This window comes from Prionailurus bengalensis, chromosome X (genome assembly GCF_016509475.1).
Source record: "Prionailurus bengalensis isolate Pbe53 chromosome X, Fcat_Pben_1.1_paternal_pri, whole genome shotgun sequence".
NCBI lineage: Eukaryota > Metazoa > Chordata > Mammalia > Carnivora > Felidae > Prionailurus > Prionailurus bengalensis.
The window spans coordinates 105,063,885-105,091,181 of record NC_057361.1 but is presented as its reverse complement, the minus strand read 5'-3'; the positions used below and the strand labels follow the sequence as shown (position 1 = coordinate 105,091,181).

The 27,297-nt window shown below is 36.5% G+C and overlaps 1 pseudogene; it reads left to right on the top strand.

The window, feature by feature from the left end:
- Window positions 1-665: 665 nt before the first annotated feature.
- Window positions 666-14,057, top strand: LOC122477142 (annotated as a pseudogene).
- Window positions 14,058-27,297: the final 13,240 nt, after the last annotated feature.

Here is a 27,297-nt window from a genome sequence, read left to right as displayed (position 1 = left end):
AAGATATAATTCCTCTAAGAGGTGGAGATTAATTGCCTCCTTGAGAGTAGGCTGGATTGAGTAACTTCCCTATAATGGAAAAGCCCTTCAAACATCACTTTAAACATGAGATAAATTTTAACAGAACCACCAATGTCATGAAGATATCATATACCCTCTTATATGGTATGATGAGAAGGCTAATTTACTTCTATGATATTCTTACCCAAATCCATAACCTCAGTCTTATTATGAGTAAAATATCAAACTATAGACATTATACAAAATACCTGATCAGTATTCTTTAAAATTGTCAAGTCATCAAAAATAAGGAAAATAATTCTGAGAAACAGTTATACTCAAGAGGAGCCTAAGGAGTCATAATGACTAATCTAATTTGGTATTCTGAAAAGAATCCTGGGATTAAAAACAAAAAAGACAGTAGTTCTAGAGAGTGACGTGGATGGTAATGGAAGAGGCTGTGCACGTGTGGGGAAGGGGGTATATGGGAAATCTCTGTACTTTCCTCTCAATTTTGCTGTTAACCCAAAACTACACTTTAAAACAATCTTTTATAAGAAAAAAAAAAGGACATTAGGAAAAGAGTAGTGAAACCCAAAAATGTATACCTTTTAATTAATGGTAATATGCTAATGTCATTTTTTCTTAGTTTTGACAAAGGAATCATGGTACTACAAGATGTTAAAACTAAGAAACTGAATGAAAAATATGCGACAATTTCTGTACAAGGTTTGAAGCTTTTCTATAAATCTAAAATTATTTTGTTTTTAATGTCTACTAAAAGAAAAAACTCCATTAGAGTGTTTTTAATGTATATTAAAAGAAAAACCGAGGTTTTGAGAGAAGATGGCAGCGTAGGAGGACCCTGGGCTCACCGCGTGTCCTGCTGATGACTTAGATTCCACCTACACCTGCCTAAATAACCCAGAAAACCGCCAGAGGATTAGCAGAACAGAGTTGCCGGAGCCAAGTGCAGACAAGAGGCCCACGGAAGAGGGTAGGAAGGGCGGCGAGGCGGTGTGCACTCCACGGACTGGCGGGAGGGAGCTGGGGTGGAGGGGTGGCCCACCAGCCAAGCAGAGCCCCGACTCTGGCTTGCAAAAGCGGAGGGGCCTAACGGACTGTGTTCCCACAACAATCGCGACTTAGCGTCTGGGAGGTCATAAGTTAACAGCTCTGCTCAGAAAGCGGGAAGGCTGGAGGACAAAGGGAGCAAGAGCTGCTGAGCCCCCTGACAACAGAGCTCAGTTTGGTGGGGAACAAGGGGCTCGCCAGCGCCATCTCCCCCGCCCATCCCCCAGCCAAAATCCCAAAGAGAACCAGTTCCTGCCAGGGAACTTGCTCGCTCCAGCAAACACCCAACTCTGTGCTTCTGTGGACCAAACCTCCGGCAGCGGATCTGACTCCCTCCCGCTGCCACAGGGCCCCTCCTGAAGTGGATCACCTAAGGAGAAGCGATCTAAGCCTGCCCCTCCTTCCCCTGTGCAACTTGCCTACCCACCCCAGCTAATATGCCAGATCCCCAGCATCACAAGCCTGGCAGGGTGCAGATGACATGATATTATACATGGAAAATCCGAAAGACTCCACCAAAAGTCTGCTAGAACTGATACGTGAATTCAGCAAAGTTGCAGGAAACAAAATCAATGTACAGAAATCAGTTGCATTCTTATACACTAACAATGAAGCAACAGAAAGACAAATAAAGAAACTGATCCCATTCACAATTGCACCAAGAAGCATAAAATACCTAGGAATAAATCTCACCAAAGATGTAAAGGATCTGTATGCTGAAAACTATAGAAAGCTTGTGAAGGAACTTGAAGAAGATTTAAAGAAATGGAAAGACATTCCCTGCTCATGGATTGGAAAAATAAATATTGTCAAAATGTCAATACTACCCAAAGCTATCTACACATTCAATGCAATCCCAATCAAAATTGCACCAGCATTCTTCTCGAAACTAGAACAAGCAATCCTAAAATTCATATGGAACCACAAAAGGCCCCGAATAGCCAAAGGAATTTTGAAGAAGAAGACCAAAGCAGGAGGCATCACAATCCCAGACTTTAGCCTCTACTACAAAGCTGTCATCATCAAGACAGCATGGTATTGGCACCAAAACAGACACATAGACCAATGGAATAGAATAGAAACCCCAGAACTAGACCCACAAACGTATGTCCAACTAATCTTTGACAAAGCAGGAAAGAACATCCAATGGAAAAAAGACAGCCTCTTTAACAAATGGTGCTGGGAGAACTGGACAGCATCATGCAGAAGGTTGAAACTAGACCACTTTCTCACACCATTCACAAAAATAAACTCAAAACGGATAAAGGACCTAAATGTGAGACAGGAAACCATCAAAACCTTAGAGGAGAAAGCAGGAAAAGACCTCTCTGACCTCAGCCGTAGCAATCTCTTACTCAACACATCCCCAAAGGCAAGGGAATTAAAAGCAAAAGTGAATTACTGGGACCTTATGAAGATAAAAAGCTTCTGCACAGCAAAGGAAACAACCAACAAAACTAAAAGGCAACCAACGGAATGGGAAAAGATATTTGCAAATGACATATCGGACAAAGGGCTAGTATCCAAAATCTATAAAGAGCTCACCAAACTCCACACCCGAAAAACAAATAACCCAGTGAAGAAATGGGCAGAAAACATGAATAGACACTTCTCTAAAGAAGACATCCGGATGGCCAACAGGCACATGAAAAGATGTTCAGCGTCGCTCCTTATCAGGGAAATACAAATCAAAACCACACTCAGGTATCACCTCACGCCAGTCAGAGTGGCCAAAATGAACAAATCAGGAGACTATAGATGCTGGAGAGGATGTGGAGAAACGGGAACCCTCTTGCACTGTTGGTGGGAATGCAAATTGGTGCAGCCGCTCTGGAAAGCAGTGTGGAGGTTCCTCAGAAAATTAAAAATAGACCTACCCTATGACCCAGCAATAGCACTGCTAGGAATTTATCCAAGGGATACAGGAGTACTGATGCATAGGGGCCCTTGTACCCCAATGTTCATAGCAGCACTCTCAACAATAGCCAAATTATGGAAAGAGCCTAAATGTCCATCAACTGATGAATGGATAAAGAAATTGTGGTTTACATACACAATGGAATACTACGTGGCAATGAGAAAAAATGAAATATGGCCTTTTGTAGCAACGTGGATGGAACTGGAGAGTGTGATGCTAAGTGAAATAAGCCATACAGAGAAAGACAGATACCATATGTTTTCACTCTTATGTGGATCCTGAGAGACTTAACAGGAACCCATGGGGGAGGGGAAGGAAAAAAAAAGAGGTTAGAGTGGGAGAGAGCCAAAGCATAAGAGACTCTTAAAAACTGAGAACAAACTGAGGGTTGATGGGGGTTGGGAGGGAGGAGAAGGTGGGTGATGGGTATTGAAGAGGGCACCTGTTGGGATGAGCACTGGGTGTTGTATGGAAACCAATTTGTCAATAAATTTCATATATATATAAAAAAAAAGAAAAACCAAACTCCATTAGAGTGACATCAGCAAAAATTGCAGAGTACAGAATTCCCAGAAACACCAAAAATGGTGAACAAAAACTATCAGAATCAAGTTATCAGAACTCTGGGAAGTAATCAAAGGTTTACAGCATTCAAGTAAATGCTCAACTAAGAAAGGGGAGACTTAAATATGCTAGGAGAACTTTGTGGTATTTTAACTTAGCCTTGCCCCACCTCCCTCACCCACATGAGGGTGATTTTGAAGATGAGAATTCATGTTCCTGGCATGGTTATCTGGCTCTCACAGTAGCAGAACACACCACGTTCCAAAAAATTGTATTTCTGTTTTGACCGTTCTGGAGTTTCCCTGAAGTACTGAAATGGGACATTTGCATTTGTTTCTCCTAACTTGCAACTCTCTCAGGACAGAAAACTGGCTAAGCATAAAGCATTCCTCAAAGACACTGAAAGGCAAATGAACAAGCTGCTCCTTCCAGTGGCAAAAGCTTACAGTTGGCACAAACCAGAGGCCAGCATAAGCCTGGGAAGTAAAAGCTGGAGAGACAGTAATTTTGGAAAAAAAGAACTTTGAGAAACATCTGCATATACCAGAGAATCTAGAAAACCTGGACACATGTCCAGGGAAGGACACAAGCACAGAAAAGACCTGAGAACAAACCCTAGCCCTTTACCTCCAGCAGATCCTTAGGTTTAGTTCCAATAAGAAGTGAAAGTTAAGGCAGTGTTGCAAAGGACCTGACTAAGCTTTGAAACACTGCCCCAACACAGAATCTATCAGCAAAGATTGGTAGTGCATGGTTTTTTCTTCCTTTTCTTTTCTCTGTTTTATTCTATTTTACTTTTTGGCTTCATGTATTTAAAGATATCTCTGTCAAACCACTAGTTGACCACAAGGTAAAGTATCAGAGACTACAAAGACCACATACACACACACAAAAAAGAGTTTTGAAAAATTACTAAACAAACAACTGTAACTCACAGTAAGCAAGAACAATAACCTTGAGGAGGGAAAGAACCAGTTTTCCAGAGTGACCATATTAGAATATCCAAAATGTTCAGTTTTCAACAAAAATCTATAAGACATACAAAGAAACAAGGAAGAATGATCCATTCACAAGGAAAAAGGAATGGAACCTGACCTTTCCAATGTAAAGGCATTGTAATTACTAGGAAATGAGTTTTAAAATATTTTTTAATGTTTATTTTTGAGAGAGAGAAACAGAGAGCAAGCAGGGGAGGGGCAGAGAGAGAGGGAGACACAGAATCTGAAGCTGTCATCAGAGAGTCCAATGCAGGGCTTGAACCCATGAACCATGAGATCATGACCTGAGCCGAAGTCAGACGCTTAATCGACTGAACCACCCAGGCACCCCACTAAGAAATGACTTTAAATAAACTATTGTAAGTATGCTCAAGGAGTTAAAGAACACCTTGGACAAAGAATTGAAGGAAACCAGGAGAATCCTTCCTCAATAAAAAGAGAATAACAATACAGGGGAATTATAGAACCAAACATAAATTCTGACATTGAAAAGTATGATAACTGCAATGAAATATAAATCACTAAATGGTTTCAACAGATTTGAGTAAGCAGAAGAAAAAAATCAATGACCTTGAAGGCAGGTCAATTGAAATTATCCAGTCTGAGGAACAGAAGAAAAAAAAAACATAATGAAGAAAAATGAACAAATCCCAAGAGATCTGTGGGATACTATCAAGCATACCAACATATGCTTAATGGGAGTCCTGGAAGGAGAAAATCGAGCAAAACAAAAACAGAACATTTGTGGGCTAGGAAATCTTTCCTATATGAAGAGCTTCAGTCTGAAAGAAAAACACATTAGACAGCAATTGAAATCATATGAAGAAAAAAGAACAATTGCAAAAGTAACTACATCGGTAAAAAAAAAATACATTATTATTGTATTTCCAGTTTGTAACTCCTTATTGTTCCTATATAGTTTAAGAGTTCACTGAATTAAATAATAATTATATATCTGTGTTAATGGAGACACATTCTACAAAGGTGCAACTTGTGACAACATAATGAGAGATGAAGTTATATGAGTTCTTGTATACTGATGAAGTTAATTAGATTAATTCCAATGAGATTGTCATAAGCATAATATGTTAATTGCATTCCCAAATAAAATAACTAAAAATATACAGAAAAGGAACTGAAAAAAGTGTCAAAATAGTACAGTGCAAAAACTAAAATAAACACAAAATACTTAAGCTATGCAGGAAATAAGAACCAAAAATGATAAGATGTATAGAAAACAAATAGCAAAATGGCAGAAGTCCTTCTGTATCAGAAGTAACTTTAAATTAAAATGATTTAAACACTCTGATATGCTAAGTGAAATAAGCCATACAGAGAAAGACAGATACCACATGGTTTCACTCTTATGTGGATCTTGAGAAACTTAACAGAAACCCATGCGGGAGGGGAAGAAAAAAAAAAGAGGTTAGGGTGGAAGAGAGCCAAAGCATAAGAGACTCTTAAAAACTGAGAACAAACTGAGGGTTATGGGGGGTGGGAGGGAGGGGAGGGTGGGTGATGGGTATTGAGGAGGGCACCTTTTGGGATGAGCACTGGGTGTTGTATGGAAACAAATTTGACAATTAACTTCATATATTGAAAAAATAAATAAATAAAATAAAATAAATAAAAAATAGATTGGGAGGGGGCGCCTGGGTGGCTCAGTTGATTGATGACTGACTTCTGTTCAGGTCATGATCTCACTGTTTGTGAGTTCAAGCCCCACGTCGGGCTCTGTGCTGACAGCTCAGAGCCTGGACCCTGCTTCGGATTCTGTGTCTCCCTCTCTGTCTCTCTGCCTCTCTCCCACTCATGCTCTGTCTCTCTCTGTCTCAGAAATAAATTAAAAAACATAAAAAAAATAGATTGGAAGAATGGATAAAACATGATCTAGCTGTATGCTGTATAGACAGTCTATATCCAAAGTTACAAATAAGCTGAAAATGAAAAATAAAAAATATATATCCAGGCAATTGTAACTAAGGAGCAGAAATGGCTAAATTAATATTACTCAAAATAGACTTTAAGTCAAAAAATGTTACCAGATACAAAGAGGGATAACTTAAATTGATAATATGGTCAACTTATCAAGAGGATATCACAATTATAAACATATGCACAGCTAACCACTGTGAAAAGATATGAAGCAAAATTTGAAAGAATCGAAATGAAAAAAAAGAGTAGTCCTACAATAATTGGAGATTTCAACAACCCATTTACAATAATTGACAGAACAATGAAACAAATGATTAGTAAAAAAATAGAGGACTTGAATAACATTAATAACAAGACCTAATGGACATAGACAGAAGCACTTCCCCTGGAAAGAGTAGGACAAGCATTTTTCTCAAAAGAGTAGGACAAGCATTTTTCTCAAGTGCACATGGAATATTATCCATGAAAGATTTTGCTAGCCCAGAAATCAAATTTCAATAAATTTTAAAAGATTAAAATCATACAAATTATTTTCTCTGGCAACAATGAATTTTGTTGAATGAAACTAAAAGTCAATATCAGAGGAAAACTGGAAAATTTACAAATATATAAAAATTAAACAAAGTAAGTAATGAGTTGAAGAAATCAATCACAAGAGAAATTAGAAAATATCTGGGGTGCTTGGGTGGCCTAGTCAGTTAAGCTCTGACTTTGGCCAGGTCATGATCTTGCAGTTCATGAGTTTGAGCCCTGCTTAGGGCTCTGTGCTGACAGTTCAGAGCCTGGAGCCTGCCTCATACTCTGTCTCTCTCTCGAAAAAAAAATAAACATTAAAAAATTTTTTAAAAAGAAAATATTTAAAGGCCGATCAAAACAAAAACACAACATTGAATGCAGTAAAGGCAGTGCTCATATGGAAATACATACTGTAAATAACTACATTAAGAAAAGTGAAAGATCTCAAACCAAAAACCTAAATTGATACCTTGAGGAATGAGAAAAAGCAAACTAGACCAAACTAGCAGAGGAAAGAAATCACAAAAGATCAAAGAAGAGGTAGAGAACTTTTTAAAAAATGAATCAATGAAACCAAAAGTTGGTTCTTTGAAAATATCAACAAATTGATAACTCTTTAGCTAGAATGATGAAGAGAGAGAAAACACAAATAATTGAAATCAGAAATTAAAATGGAGATATTACCACTGATCTTATAGAAACAGAAAGGATTATAAGAGAATACTAAGAACAACCGTACACCAACAAATTGTATAACCAACTAAAATGGACAAATTCCAAAAACATACAAATTACCAAAATTGACTTAATAAAAAATAATAAATCTGAACATGTCTAAAACTATGTAGATTGACTCAGTAAACAAAAACCTCCTAACAACAAAAAGCCCAGGAGCAGATGCCTTCACTTGCTATATTTAAAGAAGAATGAACACAAACGCTTCTACTTTTTCCCAAAAAATAGAGGGGCGCCTGGGTGGCTCAGTCGGTTAAGCGTCCGACCTCAGCTCAGGTCACGATCTCACGGTCCGTGAGTTCGAGCCCCGCGTCGGGCTCTGGGCTGATGATGGCCCAGAACCTGGAGCCTGCTTCCGATTCTGTGTCTCCCTCTCTCTCTGACCCTCCCCCGTTCATGCTCTGCCTCTCTCTGTCTCAAAAATAAATAAACGTTAAAAAAAAAATTTTAAAAAAAATAGAAAAGGAGGTAATTTTCCCTCTTTATCCCATGACCCTAATACCAAAGCCTGACAAGGATAAAACAATAAAAGTACAGAACAATGTCCCTCATGAAAATATATATAAAATCCTCTACTAAATACTAGAAATAGAGTCCAGAAGCATTATATAAAAGAGCTATATATCATGACTAAGTGAGATTTATCCTAGAAATGTAAGGGTAATTCAACATGTGAAAATCAATTAATGTAATACATGACATTTATAGAATTAAGGGAAAAAATGATCTCAATTGATGAAAAAATCATTTGAAAAAATCCAATACTCTTTCATGATGAAAACACTTAAAAACTAGAAATAGAAGGGATCTTTTTCAATGATAAAGGCAGTTATGAAAAACACACAACTAACATTATACTAAGTGGTGAAAGTCTACAAACTTTTCCCTTATGATCAAGAACAAGACTAGAAAGCCCACTTTCTTCCTCTTATTCAACATTGTACTGGAAGTCCTAGCCAGAGAAGTTGAGAAAGAGTAATAAATAAATATCTAAATTTATTTAGAGAGTAGAAGTAAGAAGTAAAAGAAAAGAAGTAAAAGGAAGAAGTAAAATTAAATCTATTCACAGATAAAATGATTTTACATTTAGAAAACACCGAAGAATTCACATACAAAAGCAAAAAGATATATTAGAACTAATAAACCAAATCAGTAAAATTGCATGATACAAGATGTATACAATACAGCTGAACAATCAGAAAAGGAAATTAAGAAAATAATTCAATTTACTATACAATCGAAAAGAATAAAACACTTAGGGATCAATGTAAAAGAATTTTATAGTGAAAACTACATATTATTATTGAAATACATTAAAAAGATCTAAATAAATGGAAAGATATTCTGTGTTCATAAACAGAAAGACTTAATACTTATTGTAAAGATGGCAATACTACCCAAAGCAATCTACAGATTCAAAGCATTTTCCATCAAAATTCCAATGGCCTTTTTTTCAGGTATGGAAATGTTCATTTTTAAATTCATGTGGAATTGCAAGGAACCCCAAATAGTCACAACAATCTTGAAAAAGAACAGAGTATACACATTTCCTAATTTCCACATTTGCTACAAAGCTGCAGTAATTACAACAGTTTGGTACTGGCATAAAGACAAGAATATCAATCTATTCTTTGAGAGTGGAATGAGGGTACATACTCAAACATGTTTAGCTGATATTTAACAAAGGTGGTGAGATCATCCTATAGGGAACGAGTAGCTCGTTCAACAAGTGTCACAGAAACAACTGGATATCCATGTGAAAGAGACTGAACTTGTTTCCCTATATCATACCATATACAAAAATTTATTCAAAATGGATTAAAGACAAGAACTAAAACTGTACGAAGAAACCAGGGGTAAACTTTCATGTTTTGGGTTTTAGCATTGGGTTCTTAGCTATAAAACCAAAAGTATATGCAACAAAAGAAGAAACATAAATTAGACTTCATCAAAATTAAAAATTTGTGCACCAAATGATACCATCAAGAAAGTAAAAACAACTTATAGAAGTAAATTCAATTAATTTGTTTCCAGCTTTCATCATTTCATAGCATTTTGCAGTATATCTCTTAATATTTTTAATTCTGACTTGTATGGTGCTGGATCCCGTATTCTTTTTTTGTTTTTACCCTTTACAATTCTCAACTGAGTGGCTTGAATATGCAAGTGATAATAATTTTTTTTAATTAACTACTGAATGAATGTCAATTTATCTTAGTTTCCCTGATACTTATAATCATTTAAGAACACATGAAAACAATGGCTTGCTAATGAAGAAATAATTCTAAGAAAATGTAGAATAAAGGAGTGATCAAACTCACTTTGGTATAATAAAAAAATACATCCAACAGAAGTAAATTTTAAAGAAAATTTTGAAAGAAATAAGGAAATGTTTTATTGGTGGTTAGTGGAAATGAATCTATAGAGGTGTAAGTAGAAAAATAATATAATCAATAAGGACAGGCCAAAAACTAATAATAACATTGGTGTAAAATGAGGTAACAAATAAATGAGACTGTGTGAAATGTGTGGACTCTGATTGAAAATAACACAAAAGCCATGATTATAAGCAACAAATAAAAAGGATTTTGTTAATTATCTAACTTACTTTATTACTTATTTAAATGTGATCCATTTGCCTCATAGGCAAGCCAGAAGAGTTAGACAATTTTCTTTTCTACCTCACATCTTACCTATCAAATTAGAGGGATTAGACATGGTGCCCTATCAACCTATGGTTTGGGATATGAATAAATGTATATTATTTATACATTGATTGTAAAAATGAGGCAATCCATGCCACATGTCAATATGTCATAACTGAAAAGTGAAGTTGGGGGTGTGAATTGGTTTAGGCATCTATCTACTGACTGAGAGGTTATAGATGACCCTAAAGCCTTAGTTCTAATCTTTTGAGGGTTTTTCCTTTGAAAAACAGTATTCATTTTACAATGTGAATGAAATAAATCACATGAATGAAATAAATCATTCATACATTTCACTAATTCTATAGTCATATATGGCCAGCAAAGTAGCCTGCAGGGCAAAATCACTCATTATAATTTGGGGGACTATTTTGTGTGTGTGTGTGTGTGTGTGGTCAATATATTTCACTACAAGCAGATTTATTTAAGTGCATTGATTATGAAACCTACTTTAGCACTCTGTACCAAATAATGTTTTTCACAGTGTAGTCTCTTTGGTGTTTTTTTCACTTCTGACTCTAGTTTTGTTTTGTCCTTGTGTAGAGACAGAGTCTTGCTGAATCTCAACTTCTCTATCAGCTAAATAGGGACAGTAGTACTGGCTATGAAAACCTCCCTCCTCCACCCAAAATGATTAGAAAGACATGCTGGAGCTAGATTGCTGATGGTTACTTCCAAAGTGCCGGGGTGACAAAATTCACAACAGATTCTTATTAATAAAGAACCTACAACTATATTAAATGTTTCACTTATCCACTTAAGTACTTTTAAAGCCCTTTTAACTTTGACAAGCATAAAGGAAAAAAATATTCTTGACAATGATCAAGAATGAAAAAATATGCGTGCTCTTTGATTGCCTGCCAAATAAATGAAGGGCACACTAAATAACCCCTCCATGACATTAGATATGATGAGACAGCTTGAAAAGGAGTCCAATAGTACCTGAGTTTTAAGTGTATTTACTTCATAGAAAGCTGACTGAATCTTTAAGCTTTAAGAAAAAGAAATAGAAAACAGATAAAGATGTTTTGCTTACAGTAAGGAAGGCTATGGGATCCTCCCATTATTTTGTACCTTGAACCCACCTTTCTTATATGGCAGGAGTCATTCTTTCTCTATCCCACAAACCCCCAAACACTTGCAACCCAGAAAGCAAAAATATTCTATAGTTAAGATAGTCATTTCAAATCCCACTAAAGGGAAAACATAAAAACAAAAGTTAAAAAAAAAAAAGTCTAGATCTTAAATCAACACAGCTTGTTTTAATGTATAGGAATACAGCATTTACCTTGATCATTTGCATTTAAATAGCACTGTATGGTTTCCAATGCACTTTTAAATAAACTAACTCATAGAGAAACTCTTTGATGTGGAGCAAGGGGCTGCAAGTGTTAGCATTCTCATTTCACAACAGAAGACTTAGGTGAAATGACTCACTCAAGCTAACACATCTAGGAAGTGGCAAAGCTAGAACCATAATTAAGGTCTCCTAACTCTAAATCCTATCTTTTTCCCCCATTGTGAGTCATCACCTGCTTCATAGTAACATCTTATCTTTGTATAGAAGTTTTAGAGTTTCTCAAGTGCTTTCACATATATTAGGTGGAACCACATGGAATTGTCCATATCCACCTATTTTTTGAATCACCAACTAAAATGGTGATTTCACATGGTTCAAATAAACTGACTTTTTCAATTTCACAAGGTTCCTTACTGTCCTCCTACCTTCCAGTAGTCACCATCTCTCACATCACCCTTGTCTGCAAACATTTACATTAATATAGTCAAGGACTACTGTTGCCAGGTGCTCTCAATTTAGGAAGAGACACACGTTATGAATTTTTAATTACTCCCTCCTTCCTAATTTATTCACGCTTTGCCCTCTTCCATCTATATCCTCTAAGTGACTGATAAATGACTTTATACAAGAGTTCTAATAATTAAGATGAACAACATGTTACCTCTCCAACAGGCATTTGCCCTAGTCATTGCAAGTCATTAATTCAACAGAATAAATCTCTAAGAATCTCCAAACTTACATTCCAGTACAATAGTTGTGCTTCTTACAATGCTGTCACTCATTTCCCACCAACTAACCTGATGTTTATTCACACTGTGAAAGACTTCCTAATAGATTACTCCCACTTTCCTCTCTCCATCATTTCCATTCTTCCCCCTTTCCTCTCTATCCTTTCTTTTTCATTCTCTCTTCCATCTTTTTTTATTCTAAGTGTTTTCATTTGTTCCACAAACTAATAACCTCTGTAGTGATAAACAAAGATTACCAACATAAGAACAGGAATTACTTATTGACAGCAAAAGAATCAGTGGTCATCCACCACCATCTGTGTTTGGCAGAGACTCAAATCAAAGGCAGGCAGATTAGTGGGTAATCTTTCTGGTGACAAAAGGGGAAGGTCTAATGAGAGGCTATTGGGGTGGCAAAGCAGGATGGGAGCTGACTAGAAGAAGAATGTCCTATGTAATTGGTGAGGGGGATCATATCTGATTTCCCCTCTCAGTCTGAGACTGGGGGCAAGGAACAAGGGAAGCTGTCATTCCAGTCCTGACCCTGTCTGTTTGGGGCCCATCAGTTGCAGAGATTGTGTTTGGAGTTTCACCTCTTTTGCCATCTTTTCACCAAGCACCTTTGGGGTCCATCAATCTTGTTCTTTCTATCTAGCTATATGAAGAACAACAGTAACATGTTTCCATGTTTCCATCTTTGTCTCTATTATCATTCTCCCCAATAGCTTTACTTCCCTTTGTTCCTCTCCACCTTACCCAGAGTACCTTTTTCCTATTTCAGATCTTCTTTCTCCCTACAAAAAAACGGGCTTGTCAGTAACCATAGGGCAACATATACAACTTCTAATTTTCTTCTGTCCTAAAGAAGTGACTGGCTTTCAATTAAAAACTATCTGGGATGCTCCTGGCACTATGTGAATCTGTCTCTTGCTTCAACAGTGTTTGTAAAGAGGAAGACCTAGGAGGACAGCCCTTCTTCAAGCCTCCAATCACCCTCCACCTTCTTGCAACCTCCAGGACCATCTTCTCAGCCATCCCCTACCTTCAGGACCAACAAATACCATTTTTTGATGAGATCCTTATTGCTGACCAACCATGAGCTCCCAGGTTTATCAGAATTATTGGATTATTGGATTATTGGTGGATGGAGGCCACCAGTCAATGGCCCAGTCAACTTCCATCTGCAGGCCTATGACATCTACCTATCTCTGGGCTTCTATTTTCACCCTGAAGATATAGCTCTGGAGAGTGAAGGCCACTTTTTCAGCAGCCACTTCTGGGAGTTGGTCCAATGTTTCTGAAGTTTCAAAACCAGCACAGTGGCTATGCCCTTTTCCAGGACGTGCAGCAGTCATCCCTAAAGGAGCGGGGTAAAACCCTAGATGCCATGGAAACCAGAGTGGCCCTAGAGGAGAACCTGAACCAGGCCTTTTTGGATCTGCATGCCCTGGGTTCAGCCTATACAGATCCCTCTGCCTGCGCAGATCTCTGTGAATTGCTGGTGAGCCACTTCCCAGATGAGGAGGTAAAACTCCTTAAGAAGACGGCAACCACCTTACTAATCACAGGATGGCTGGCCCCTAGGCTCACCTGGACAAGTACTTATTCAAAAGGCTCACCCTCAAATGCAACTAGAGTTTCTGGAGTCCAGCAGCCTTTGAGGAGCCCCTCTGCATCCCCCTGGTGTCAAGGCTTCTGCCTGAACCTCTCTTTAAATGTCCTCCTTAAATGAAGCTTTTTAACTACCCTGGAGTCCTTGATCAAGCTGTGAACCAAACATAAGTAAATCTTTTTATTGGAGAATAAAAAACCTATTCAACTATCTTCTCTGTGTAGTAAATACTGACTATGTTCTCTATGCAGACTTGAGTTGGTTACTGTGACAAGCAATTTACTTAGTATTTTCTGGTTGTTAGTCATGGTACTCATTCCACGTGTATTTGTTTTAATTAACTTATTTTTAGATGATTGTAGATGCACATGTACCTATAAGAAATAATAGAGTTCTTGTGTGTATGCTTTACACATTTTCCCCAGGTAACATCTACCAAAACTATTATATAATACCACAACAAAGATATTGAGATTAATATGGTCAAGATACAAAACATTTCCATCACCACAGGGATTCCTTATTTTGTCCTTTTATAGTCACACCCACACTCTTCCCTAACCCTCAGTCCCACCCTTGATCTCTGATAATCATTAATCAGTTCTCCATCTATAATTTTGTAATGTCAAGAATGTTATATAAATTGAATCATATACTATGTAAGGTTTTGACATCAGCTTTTTTCACAAAGTATAATTCTCTCGAGATTCATTTAGGTTTGTTACTTGTATCAATATGCCATTTCTTTTTATTGCTAAGTAGCATTCCAAGGTATCATTGTACCACAATTAGTTTAACAATTCATCCTGTGAGGGACATTTGTGTTATTTCCAATTAGGAGCCATTACAAATAAATGAGCTGTAAATATCGACATACAAATTTTTAATGGAACACATGCTTTCCTTTTTCTGAGATAAATGTCTAAGTACAATTGCTGGGCTGTATGCTTATCACAAGTTTAATGGGTTTTTGTTGTTGTTGTTGTTTTAAGAAACTGACCAAGTGTTTTTTCAGAGTTGCTGAACCATTCCACATTTCACTGTTAATGTATGAGCAATCCAGTTTCTCTGCATCCTTGTCAGCATTTGGTGTTGTCACTATGTGTATAGTTTATATATTTTATATAGTATATATTTAACCATTCTGATAGGTATATAGTAATAGCTCATTATAGTTTTCGGCATTTACCTAGTGGCTAATAAGTTGAATGTTTTTTCATGTGCTTACTTGTCATCTGTATGTCCTATTTTGTGAATTGTGTCTTCATGTCTTTCGTCCATTTTATTTTTTTAACTGATGCATTTGAGAGTTCTTTATATATCCTAGATATGAATCCTTTGTGAGATTCTCTATTAAAACCATCTAGTCCTAAAGACTTCATTTGGGGGAGTTTTTAACTTATGAATTCAATTTCCTTACTATTTATGTGGCTATTCAAACTACATATTTCATATTAAGTCATGATAATGTGTGTAAGGATCAATTGTGTAAGTTGTCAAATTTACTTTTTAATTTTTTTAATATTTCTTTGTTTTTTGAGAGAGAGAGAGAGTGCAAGTAGGCTGGAGGCAGAAAGAGAGAGACAGAATCAGAAGCAGGCTCTAGGCTCCAAGCTGTCAGCACAGAGCCCGTTGTGGGCTCAAACCCAGGCCACGAACTGTGAGATCATGACCTGAGCCGAATTGGGATGTTTAACTGAGACATCCAGGCACTTCCAAGTTTATTTTTGAATAGTTGTTCTTATGCTCCCTTACTATCTTCTTGATGTCTGCAGAGTCTTTAGTGATATTCTGTTTAATTCCTGATATTTGTATCATTTCTTCTTTTTTGTAAGTCTTGCTAGAAAGTTGTAAATGTTTTTGGTCTTTTAAAAGAATCAGCTCTTTCACTTTTTTCTCTATTGTTTTCCCATTTTCAATTTTATTGATTTCATATTTTTATTATTTTCTTCCTTTAGCTTCCTTTGGGATTATTTTGCTCTTTTTCTCTAGATCCTTGAGATAAAACCTTGGCTTATTACTTTGAAATGTTTCTTCTTTTCTAAAGTCTGCTTAAGCATTATAAATTTCCCTCCCAGCACTGTTTTAGTGGTGTACCACAAATTTTAATATGGTGAATTTTAATTTTTATTACATTCAATAAGTTTTTTTCCCTTTATTAGTTCCTCTTTGAGCCATGGTTTATTTAGAAGTTTGTTGTCTGTTTTCCGAGTGTTCTGAGATTTTCTTGTTATCCTTCTGTTCTTGATTTCTAGTTTAATTCCATAGTGGTCAGACAACACATTTTGTATGATTTCAATCATTTTAAAATTTTTGAGGTTTGTTTTATGCCTCAAGTATTATCTGTCTTGGTATATCTTCTATGAGAACCTTAAAATAATGTTATCTGCTTTGGGGGGATAAAGTGCTCTATAAATATCAATTAGATGTGCTTGTTTAATGTTATTGTTGAGTTAGAACTCATATACTTATGAATTTTCTGTCCAGTTGTTCTGTCACTTGTTGAGAGGAAGTGTTGAAGTCTTTGATTAAATTGTGGAATTATCTATATCTTCTTTCAATTCTATCAGTTTTTGCTTAAGATATATTTCTGTTTGGTTTTTTGATGCATACACATGTAAGATTGTTATATATTTTGAATTGACAACTTTATATAATGACTGGTGATTTTCTTAGCTCTGAAGTTTACTTTATCTAATATTAATATATTCACCCTGATCTCCCTGATTAATGTTTGCATTGTAATTTTTTTCATCCTCTTGCTTTCAACCTGCCTATACTGTTACATTTGTAGTGAGTTTCTTGTAGACAGTATATAATTGGATTATGTTTCTTAATCCAATGTGCCATGTTCTGTCTTTTAATTCGTGTATTTAGACCATTTATTTTAATATAATCATTAATATCTTACAGCTTAACTCTGCCATCTATTTTTCTTTCTGTTTGTTCTGCTTTTCATTTTTCTGTTTGCTTTTTCTTGGCTTCCAGTAGGTTAAGCATTTCTTTAAATTCCCTTTTTATTTATTGATGATGTTTTTGAGTGTATCCATTTCTGTAGCTTTTAATGGTTACTCTAGGTATTACATTATGTACATAACTTATGCTGGTCCCTACTGAACAGGGTGGGTGCTCTAGATACCCATTATGCTCCCACTGATACCTCACTGGCTTGAAGGAATAGAAGTGTTTCCTTAATGTTCCTCACATGGCCTCCACTGGCACCAGGAGTGGTGGCCTTAATACCTACAAGGTAATAAAAGTCCTTATTCTATGAGGCCTTTTCTGATGCTACTCAAATGAGGTAGGGAGAAGGGTACCTTGGTATTGCAAGACTGAAGTAGAACAGTCTCCCCAGATTGTTTCTGTTGGCATCACTGGATGGAGGGGGTTGCTTGTTGCCACCATTTGAGACTAAAAGTCTTAGCACTTTACTTGGCCTTAATTAACACCACCACAGGGGCACCTGTGTGGCTCATTCAGTTAAAGCGTCCAACTTTGGCTCACGTCATGATCTCATGGTTCGTGTGTTCGAGCCCCATGTCAGACTCTGTGCTGGCAGCTCAGAGCCTGGAGCCTGTTTCTGATTCTGTGTCTCCCTCTCTCTGCTTCTCCCCCATTCATGCTCTGTCTCTGTCTCTCAAAAATAAATAAAAGTTAAAAAAAATTAACACCACCACAAAAGGGACAGGGAGAATTCGGACACCTCATGACAGCCTAGCAAGCCTACCTTTGTTGGTGAAAGTGGGCCCACAGTTTCTGTAGTAGCTGGCTGGAATTGAGTGGTTATTGTCTAAAAATTTTCTATCTTGCTAGACTGCCCCTTTCCTGGTCTTTTGGCTAGAGAAATAAGGTTCTTTATTTTTTATCTATGTCTCTTGATGTTTGTGGGTTGTTGGTTTCTTCAGGACCCAGTCTAAGAAATAGAGCAGAAATAAAACCAAGGGAACTCACTAGAATGTCATGCTTTGAGTTCACAGCTCACTAGCTGATATGTCTTCTATCTTTCAGAGTCTTCTTATGTTTGTTTCATATATTATATTCAGGGTTTTTGGCTGTACTTAGTAGAAAACTAAGGGGAGGCATGTCTACTCCATCTTAATAGAAGTAAAATTTGTCCAGTAATATTATTTTAATTTTCCCTCAAAAAGTTAATTCTATTAGTCTCATTTTATACTTCAAAAATTTTGAGACCCATAGAAGTTAAGTAAATTCCCTAAAGCTACCAGCTAATAAATGGTGAAATCATAATTCAAATTCAGCTATGTATGATCTCAAAGTGCACATAATTAACTGGTATTTTGACTCACATAAAAATTGCTGTCCTTACCCACCAAGAATTTGTGGTTTGCTATTTAATATAGTAGCTGCTAGCCATCTATGGATAATATATTAATTGAAATTAAATAAAATTTAAAATTCAGTTCCTAAGTCACATTAGATGCATTTCAATTTTTAATAGCCACATGTTATTAATGGCTACTATATTGGATAGTGCATTACAGAATATTTCCATCATCATAGAATGTTCTATGAACAATATTGGTCTAAAGAGTATGCACATAGGAGAGCTGAACTTGGGGAGCAAGAAGCTATGAAAGGTAGGGAACCACTTCTGTGGACAGAGAGAGGACGGAGACTGGGGAGGGGGGAGAATATGGGAAAAGCACCCCTCCCCAAAAGCAGATGGAGAGAAAGTGGAAAATTGGAAACAGCCACAGTGACTAAAGTAAAAAGGGAGAAAGAAGAAAAGAGAAAAGAAAGGGTTTAAATTCCATTAAGTCTGTAAACAAGGGGAGTGCAAAGTCTGCAACTCCACAGCTCAATACCTGGAGGTGCTCTAGTGGGAAGGGCGAATCCCCAGGAACAGAGTGGGGCCCATGAAGTTCTTAGGCCACATGGGAAAAAGAGGTTCCACTGATGGAAGAGCATTTGGTAGAGACTGTTGAAGCCACCTGGACCCAGCAGACCCCAAAAGGCAGCCACATTCACTGGGGTTGGGGCAAGGTCTTTAAGGGTCAAGCCTAGTGCCAGATGTTTGTTGTTATTTTCCATAATCCCCGAAACGCTGCTGCTACACCGTCTCGTGAATTTTTTCTGTGGCAGGCTGGCACCTGGCTGCAGTCTTAAGGCACCCAGCAGCAGGGTCCAGCGGGAATTCCTGGGTGCAGACGACATTCAGCCATTGCTAATTTGGCCATTGTTCGGTGAGACCCTCCTGCAGAGGTGTGGAATGTGTCAAAGCCGCAGACCTTCAGAAGTAAGGACCCAGGGAAAACGGCCATATCTGACACAAAACTTGGGAAAGAGGTGCTGCCTGGGGCCTGGGAGAGAAGTGCTACCTGGGGCCTGGTCACGGAGAGTGAAAAGGCAGGGAGTGGACAAGAGCTAAAGACAGAGGACGGGTGAACAATTGCTGATCTGGGAGAACAGACTGGGTAGCTGGGTGGTGCCATTTTCACCACTTCCGTGAATGTGCATATGCACCTACTAGCTCCAAAACAATCCACCCCATTAGGCAAGCAGCATCATCTAGTGGAGAGCAGAGCTGTTACACTGAGCACCTCCCAACTGTGCCAACTTGCACTTCAGAACACAATTCTCACCACCAGCTTAATTTATGGACTAGAAAGAGCTACATAGATTGACTTCTAGGAGAAAATGAAACAATTTCAGTCCTACTTCAATCTGTTAGCAGGTTCATCTATTCCATTATCTTTCTTTTTTTAACTTTTTTCTTTTTCTCTTTTACAATTCTTTTCTTTTTCTTGAATACAGAAAGAGAAAAACTTTATTTTCACTTTCAATTTTTATTAAAAATATCTGTCTTTAATTTTTGTTACTATATTTTTTACTGTTGTGTAATTTTTTTTTCAAATTCTACTTTACTTCCATCATTTTATTTTAGTCTACTAAAGTGTATTCACCTTTTCAAATTTTCAAACAACTTCATTTTTCTTTCTTTCTTTTTCTTTTCTTTCTCTTTTTCATTTCTTTTTCTTGAATGCAGAAAGAGAAAAAATTCATTTTTACTTTCAATTTCTATTAAAAATATTTTTAATTAATTTTTATTACTATATTTTTTGTTTTTATGTAAACTTTTTCAAATTCTATTTTATTTCCACCATTTTATTTTAGTTTACGACAGTGTATTCACTTTTCAAATTTTCAAACGATTTCTTTTTTTTTAATTTTTTCCTTTTTCATTTCTTTTCTTTTGTCTTAAATACAGAAAGCAAAAAAATTCATATTTATTTCTAATTTTTATCAAAAATATTGTTCTTTAATTTTTTTCTACTATATTCTTTATTTTTCTGTATATTTGTGAAAATTTATTTTACCCCCATTATCTCATTTTAGTCTACTTCAGTGTATTCATTTTTTCAAATTCTCAAATGATTTCTTTTTTTTCTCCCCCACCCATTTTTTCTCTAATCTGTCAAACCACGTTCAACACCCAGACCAAAACAAACCTAGGATCTACCATCATCTATTCGACTTTTGTGTGTGTGTGTTTAATTTTTAATTTTAATATTTTTTTAATTTTAATTTTTTTAATTTCAATTTTTCTACCTCATTAATTAATTTTCTCCCTTCAAATTGACAAAACAAAGGAATTCACCCAGGAAGAAACAGCATGAAGAAAAGACAGCCAGGGATTTAACCAACACAGACACAAGCAAGATATCTGAACCAGAATTTAGAATCATGAAAATAAGAATACTAGCTGGAGTCAAAAATGGATTAGAATCCCTTTTTGCAGGGATAAAAGAAGTAAAAAATAGCCATAATGAAATTAAAAATGCTATAACTGAGCTACAATCACAAATGGATGCAGCAGTGGCAAGGATGGATGAGGCAGAACAGAGAATCAATCAGCGATACAGAAGACAACGTTATGGAGAATAATGAAGCAAAAAAAAAAGAGATTAAGGCAAAAGACCACGTTTTAAGAATTAGAGAAATCAGTGACTCATTAAAAAGGAACAACATCAGAATCATAGGGGTCCCAGAAGAGAAGGAGAAATACGGGTAGAAGGGTTATGTGAGCAAATCATAACAGAAAACATTCCTAACCTGGGGAAAGACACACATCAAAATCCAGGAAGCACAGAGGACCCACATGAGATTCAACAAAAACCGACCATCAACATGGCATATCATAGTCAGATTCTCAAAATTCTCAGGCAAGGAGAGAATCATGAAAGCAGCAAGGGAAAAAAACTCCCTAACATACAAGGGAAGACAGATCAGGCTTACAGCAGACCTATCCACAGAAACTTGGCAGACCAGAAATGAGTGGCGGGATATATTCAGTGTGCTGAAGCAGAAAAATATGCAGCCAAGAATTCTTTATCCAGCAAGGTTGTCATTCAAAATAGAGGGAGAGATAAAAGTTTCCCAGAAAAACAAAAATTAAAGAGTTTGTGACCACTAAACCAACCCTGCAAGAAATTTTAAGGGGGACTTTCTGAGGGGATAAAACATGAATATATATATATATATATATATATATATATATATCAAAAGCAACAAAAGATTGGAAAGGACGAGAGAACACCACCAGAAACTCCAACTCTACAAGTAACATAATGGCAATAAATTCATATCTTTCAGTACTCACTCTAAACATCAATGGACTCAATGCTCCAATCAAAAGACATAGGGTAACAGAATGGATAAGAAAACAAGTTTCATCTATATACTCTTTACAAGAGACACATTTTAGACCTAAAGACACCTTCAGATTGAGAATAAGGGGATGGAGAACCATCTATCATGCTAATGGTCACCAAAAGAAAGCCAAAGTAGCCATACTTATATCAGAAAATCTAGACTTTAAGATAAAGACTATATCAAGAGATACAGAAGGACATTATACCACGATCAAGGGGTCTATCCACCAATAAGACCTAACAATTGTAAACATTTATGCACCAAATGTGGTGGCACACAAATATATAAATCAATTGATCACAAACATAAAGAAACTCATTGATAGTAATACCATAATAGGAGGAGACTTCGACACCCCACTCACAGCAATGGACAGATCATCTAATCAAACAATCAACAAGGAAACAATGGCTTTGACAGACACACTGGACCAGATGGACTTAACAGATACATTCAGAACATTTCATCCTAAAGCAACAGAATATACATTCTTCTCCAGTGCACAGGGAACGTTCTCCAGAATAGACCATATACTGGGACACAAATCAGCCCTAAGTAAGTACAAAAAGATTGAGATCATACCGTGCATATTTTCAGACCACAACATTATAAGTTCGAAATCAACCACAAGAAAAAATTTGGAAAGGTAACAAATACTTGGAGACTGAAGAACATCCTACTAAAGAATGAATGGGCTAACCAAGCAGTTAAAGAGGAAATTAAAAAGTATATGGAAGTCAATGAAAATGATAGCACCACAACCCAAAACCTCTGGGAAGCAGCAAGGGCGGTCATAAGAGGAACATATATAGCAATTCAGGCCTTCCTAAAGAAGGAAGAAAGATCTCAGATACACAACTTAACCTTACACCTTAAGGAGCTGGAAAAAGAGCAGCAAATAAAACCCAAAAACAGCAGGAGACAGGAAATAATAAATATTAGAGCAGAAATTAATGCTATTGAAAGCAAAAAAAAACCACACAGTATAAAAGATCAATGAATGTAGAAGCTGGTTCTTTGAAAGGATTAACAAAATTGATCAACCACTAGCCAGATTTATCAAGAAGAAAAAGGAAAGGACCTAAATAAATAAAATCAAGAATGAAAGAGGAGAGATCACAACCAACACAACAGAAATAAATACAATAATAAGAAAATGTTATGAGCAATTATATGCCAAATAACGGGCAATCTGGAAGAAATGGACAAATTCCTAGAAACATATATACTACTAAACTGAAACAGGAAGAAATAGAAAATTTGAACAGACCCATAACCAGTAAGGAAATCAAATTAGTAATCAACGATCTGCCAAAAAACAAGAGTCCAGGGCCATATGGCTTTCCAGGGGAATTCTACCAAACATTTAAGGAAGAAGTAACACCTATTCTCTTGAACTATTACAAAAAAAAAAAAAAATAGAAATGGAAGGGAAACTTCCAAACTCTTTCTATGAAGCCAGCATTACCTTGATTCCAAAACCAGAGACCCCACTAACAAGGAGAACTATAGACCAATTTCCCTGATGAACATGGATGCAAACATTCTCAACAAGATATTAGCCAACCGGATCCAACAAGACATTAAAAAAATTATTCACCACGACCAAGCGGGATTTATACCTGGGATGCAGGGCTGGTTCAATATCTGCAAAACAATTATTGTGATTCATCACATCAAAAAAAGAAAGGACAATAACTATATGATCAGAGAAAGCATTTGACAAAATACAGTGTCCTTTCTTGATAAAAATCTTCAAGAAAGTAGGGATAGAAGGTGCATACCTCGAGGTCATAAAAGCCATATATGAATGACCCTATGCTAATATCATCCTCAATGAGGAAAAACTGAGAGCTTTCCCCCTAAAGTCAGGAACAAGACAGAGATGTCCACTCTCACCACTGTTATTCAACATAGTATTGGAAGTCTTACCTTCTGCTATCACACAACACAAAGAAATAAAAGGCATCCAAATTGGCCAGAAGGAGGTCAAACTTTCACTCTTCGCAGATGACATGATACTCTATATGGAAAACTCAAAAGATTCCACCAAAGAACTGCTAGAATTGATTCATGAATTCAGCAAAGTTGCAGGATATAAAGTCAACACACAGAAATCGCTTGCATTCCTATACACCAACAGTGAAGCGGCAGAAAGAGAAATCAAGGAATCTATCCCATTTAGAGTTGCACAAAAAAAACATAAAATACCTAGGAATAAATCTAACCAAAGAAGTGAAAAAGCTATACACTGAAAACTATAGAAAGCTTATGAAATAAATTGAAGAAGACACAAAAAAATGGAAAAAGATTCCATGCTCCTGGATAGGAAGAACAAATATTGTTAAAATGTCGATACTACCCAAAGCAATCTACATATTCAATACAATCCCTATCATAATAACACCAGCATTCTTCACAGAGCTAGAACAAAGTTTCCTAAAATTTGTATGGAACCAGAAAAGACCCCAAGTAGCCAAAGCAATCTTGAAAAAGAAAACCAAAGCAGGAAGCATCACAGTCCGAGACCTCAAGTTTTACTACAAAGCTGTAATCATCAAGACAGTATGGTACTGGTGCAAGAACAGACACTCAGATCAATGGAACAGAATAGAGAACCCAGAAATGGACCCACAAACGTATGGCCAACTAATCTTTGACAAAGCAGGAAAGAATATCCAATGGAATAAAGACAGTCTCTTCAGCAAGTGGTGCTGGGAAAATGGACAGCGACATGCAGAAGAATGAACCTGGACCACTTTCTTACACCATACACAAAAATAAACTCAAAATGGATGAAAGACCTCAATGTAGCCATTGAGCCAGGAATGCCATCAAAATCCTCGAGGAGAAAGCAGGCAAAAACCTCTTTGATCTTGGCCGCAGCAACTTCTTACTCAACACGTCTCCAGAGACAAGGGAAACAAAAGCAAAAATGAACTACTGGTACCTCATCAAAATAAAAACTTCTGCACAGACAAGGAAACAATCAGCAAAACTAAAAGGCAACCGATGGAATGGGAGAAGATATTTGCAAATGACATATCAGATAAAGAATTAATACCCAAAATCTACAAAGAACTTATCAAACTCAACACCCAAAAAACAAATAATCCAGTGAAGAAATGGGAAAAGACATGAATAGACACCTCTCCAAAGGAGACATCCAAGTGACCAACCGCCAGATGAAAAAATGCTCAACATCACTCATCATCAGGGAAAAACAAATCAAAACCACAATGAGATAGCACCTCACACCTGTCAGAATGGCTAATATTAACAATTCAGGCAACAACAGATTTTGGCGAGGATGCAGAGAAACAGGATCTCTTTTGCATTGTTGGTGGGAATGCAAGCTGCGGCAGCCAGTCTGGAAAACAGTAGCCAGAGGTTCCTCAAAAAACTAAAAATAGAACTATCCTACGACCCAGCAATTGCACTACTAGGTATTTATCCATGGGATACAGTTGTGCTGTTTCCAAGGGACACATGCACGCCATGTTTATAGCAGCACTATCAACAATAGCCAAAGTATGGAAAGAGCCCAAATATCCATCAATGGATGAATGGATAAAAAAGATAAAGAAGATAAAGATATATATACAATGAAGTATCACTCGGCAATCAAAAAGAATGAAATCTTGCCATTTGCAACTACATGGTTGGAACTGGAAAATATTATGCTAAGTGAAATTAGTCAGAGAAAGACAAAAATCATATGACTTCACTCATATGAGGTCTTTAAGAGACAAAACAGATGAACATAAGGGAAGGGAATCAAAAACAATATAAAAACAGGGAGGGGGACAAAACAGAAGAGACTCATAAATATGGAGAACAAACTGAGGGTTAAGGGACGGGTTGTGGAAGTGGGGATGGGCTAAATGGGTAAGGGGCACTAAGGAGTCTACTCCTGAAATCATTGTTGCACTATATGCTAACTAATTTGGAGGTAAATTAAAAAAAATAAAAAATAAAACAAGTTAATTAAAAAAAGAGAGAGAGAGAGAGAAGGTCAAAGATGTAATGAAGGGACCTGCATTGTTTGATACAATTGCACTGGCTGCATGTGGTTATTGAGCCCTTGAAATGTGAATAGTTCAAATTGAACATGTGATGTCAGTATAGACAAATGCCAGATTTTGAAGAAGTAGTATGAAAAATAGAATATAAAATATTTCATTAATGTTATTTATATTGTTTACATGGTAAATTGGTAATATTTTGTATATATTCCATAGAATCTATTAAAATTAATTTTCCTGTTTATTTGTTTTTTTTCATTTTTGAGTGATAGAGAGAGAGAGAGCACCCACAAATAGGGGAGGGGCAGATAGAGTGATACAGAATGAGAAGCAGGCTCCAGCCTCTGCACTATCAAAGCAGAGCCCAATGCATGGCTTGAGCTCACAAACCTCGAGATCATGACCTGAGCTGAAGTTGGATGCCTAACCGACTGAGCCACCCTGATGCCCCATTTCCTATTTATTATTAATGTGACTATTAGAAAATCTAAAGTTGTATAAGTTACCCACATTAGATTTCTTTTGAAAAGCACTAGAATATATCTTACAGGACTTGGTATGTGATTTTAAAGCTTTTGTCTTACTCTGAGGTGAGGAAACATTGGAAAATATTCATGAAAGTGTTAAATTATCTAATTTTCACTTAAAATATTACCTGCTCTGCTCTGTTGAGAATAGATTGTAAGGGAAAGGATAAAAACAGAGAGACCAGATTTAAGGCTATTACACTAACTCATATGAGACATGATAGTGACTTGGGTTAGTCTGGTGACTTGACTTAGTGTTGAATATGATGGGAAATAGTCAGACTATGCATTTATTTTGAAGACAGAACCAATAGGATTCCATGACAAGTTAGATGATGTGGAGCATGAGAAAAAGTAAAAAAAAAAAAAAAAAGACTCTGAAATTGTTGGCTTGAGCAACTAGAAGAATTGAGTTACCATTAATGGACATCAGAAAAAGTGCAAGCAGAAATAGATTCAAAGAAAGGGATTAATCATCAGCTGTGTCCATGGCTCCCCAAAGCTGGTCTGAATAGAATGCTGGCTTCTATTAATCCTTTTACTGGTTAACAGTAAGGACAACTACAGAGTTTTCCAAATAGCTAAGTATATTTAATTTTACTAACTATTCATATTAGAGTATTCCTAATTGTCACATTAAAATTGTAGATGACAATCAGTGTTGTAGGTATGACAGTATATGTCATTTTAAAGATTTTCAGTTAGCACATACATACACACCGGTTGGCAAACACTAATTATAATTTACTTATAAATCTATATATTTACAAATGTTCCTATTCTGTGAAGTCCAAAAGTCTTAGAACAACTAACATTAGATATGTCACTTCTGCTCTCTGGTCTTTGTTTCTGTATACATAATTACACAGTAAGAGTATATATAAATGCAAGGAAATATACTGGCCTCAATACAAAGCAATCTTTCAGGTAAAGAAAGAGAGAAGAAATCGATTGCGGTTGGGCTTCAGCTGTATCTATAATAATTT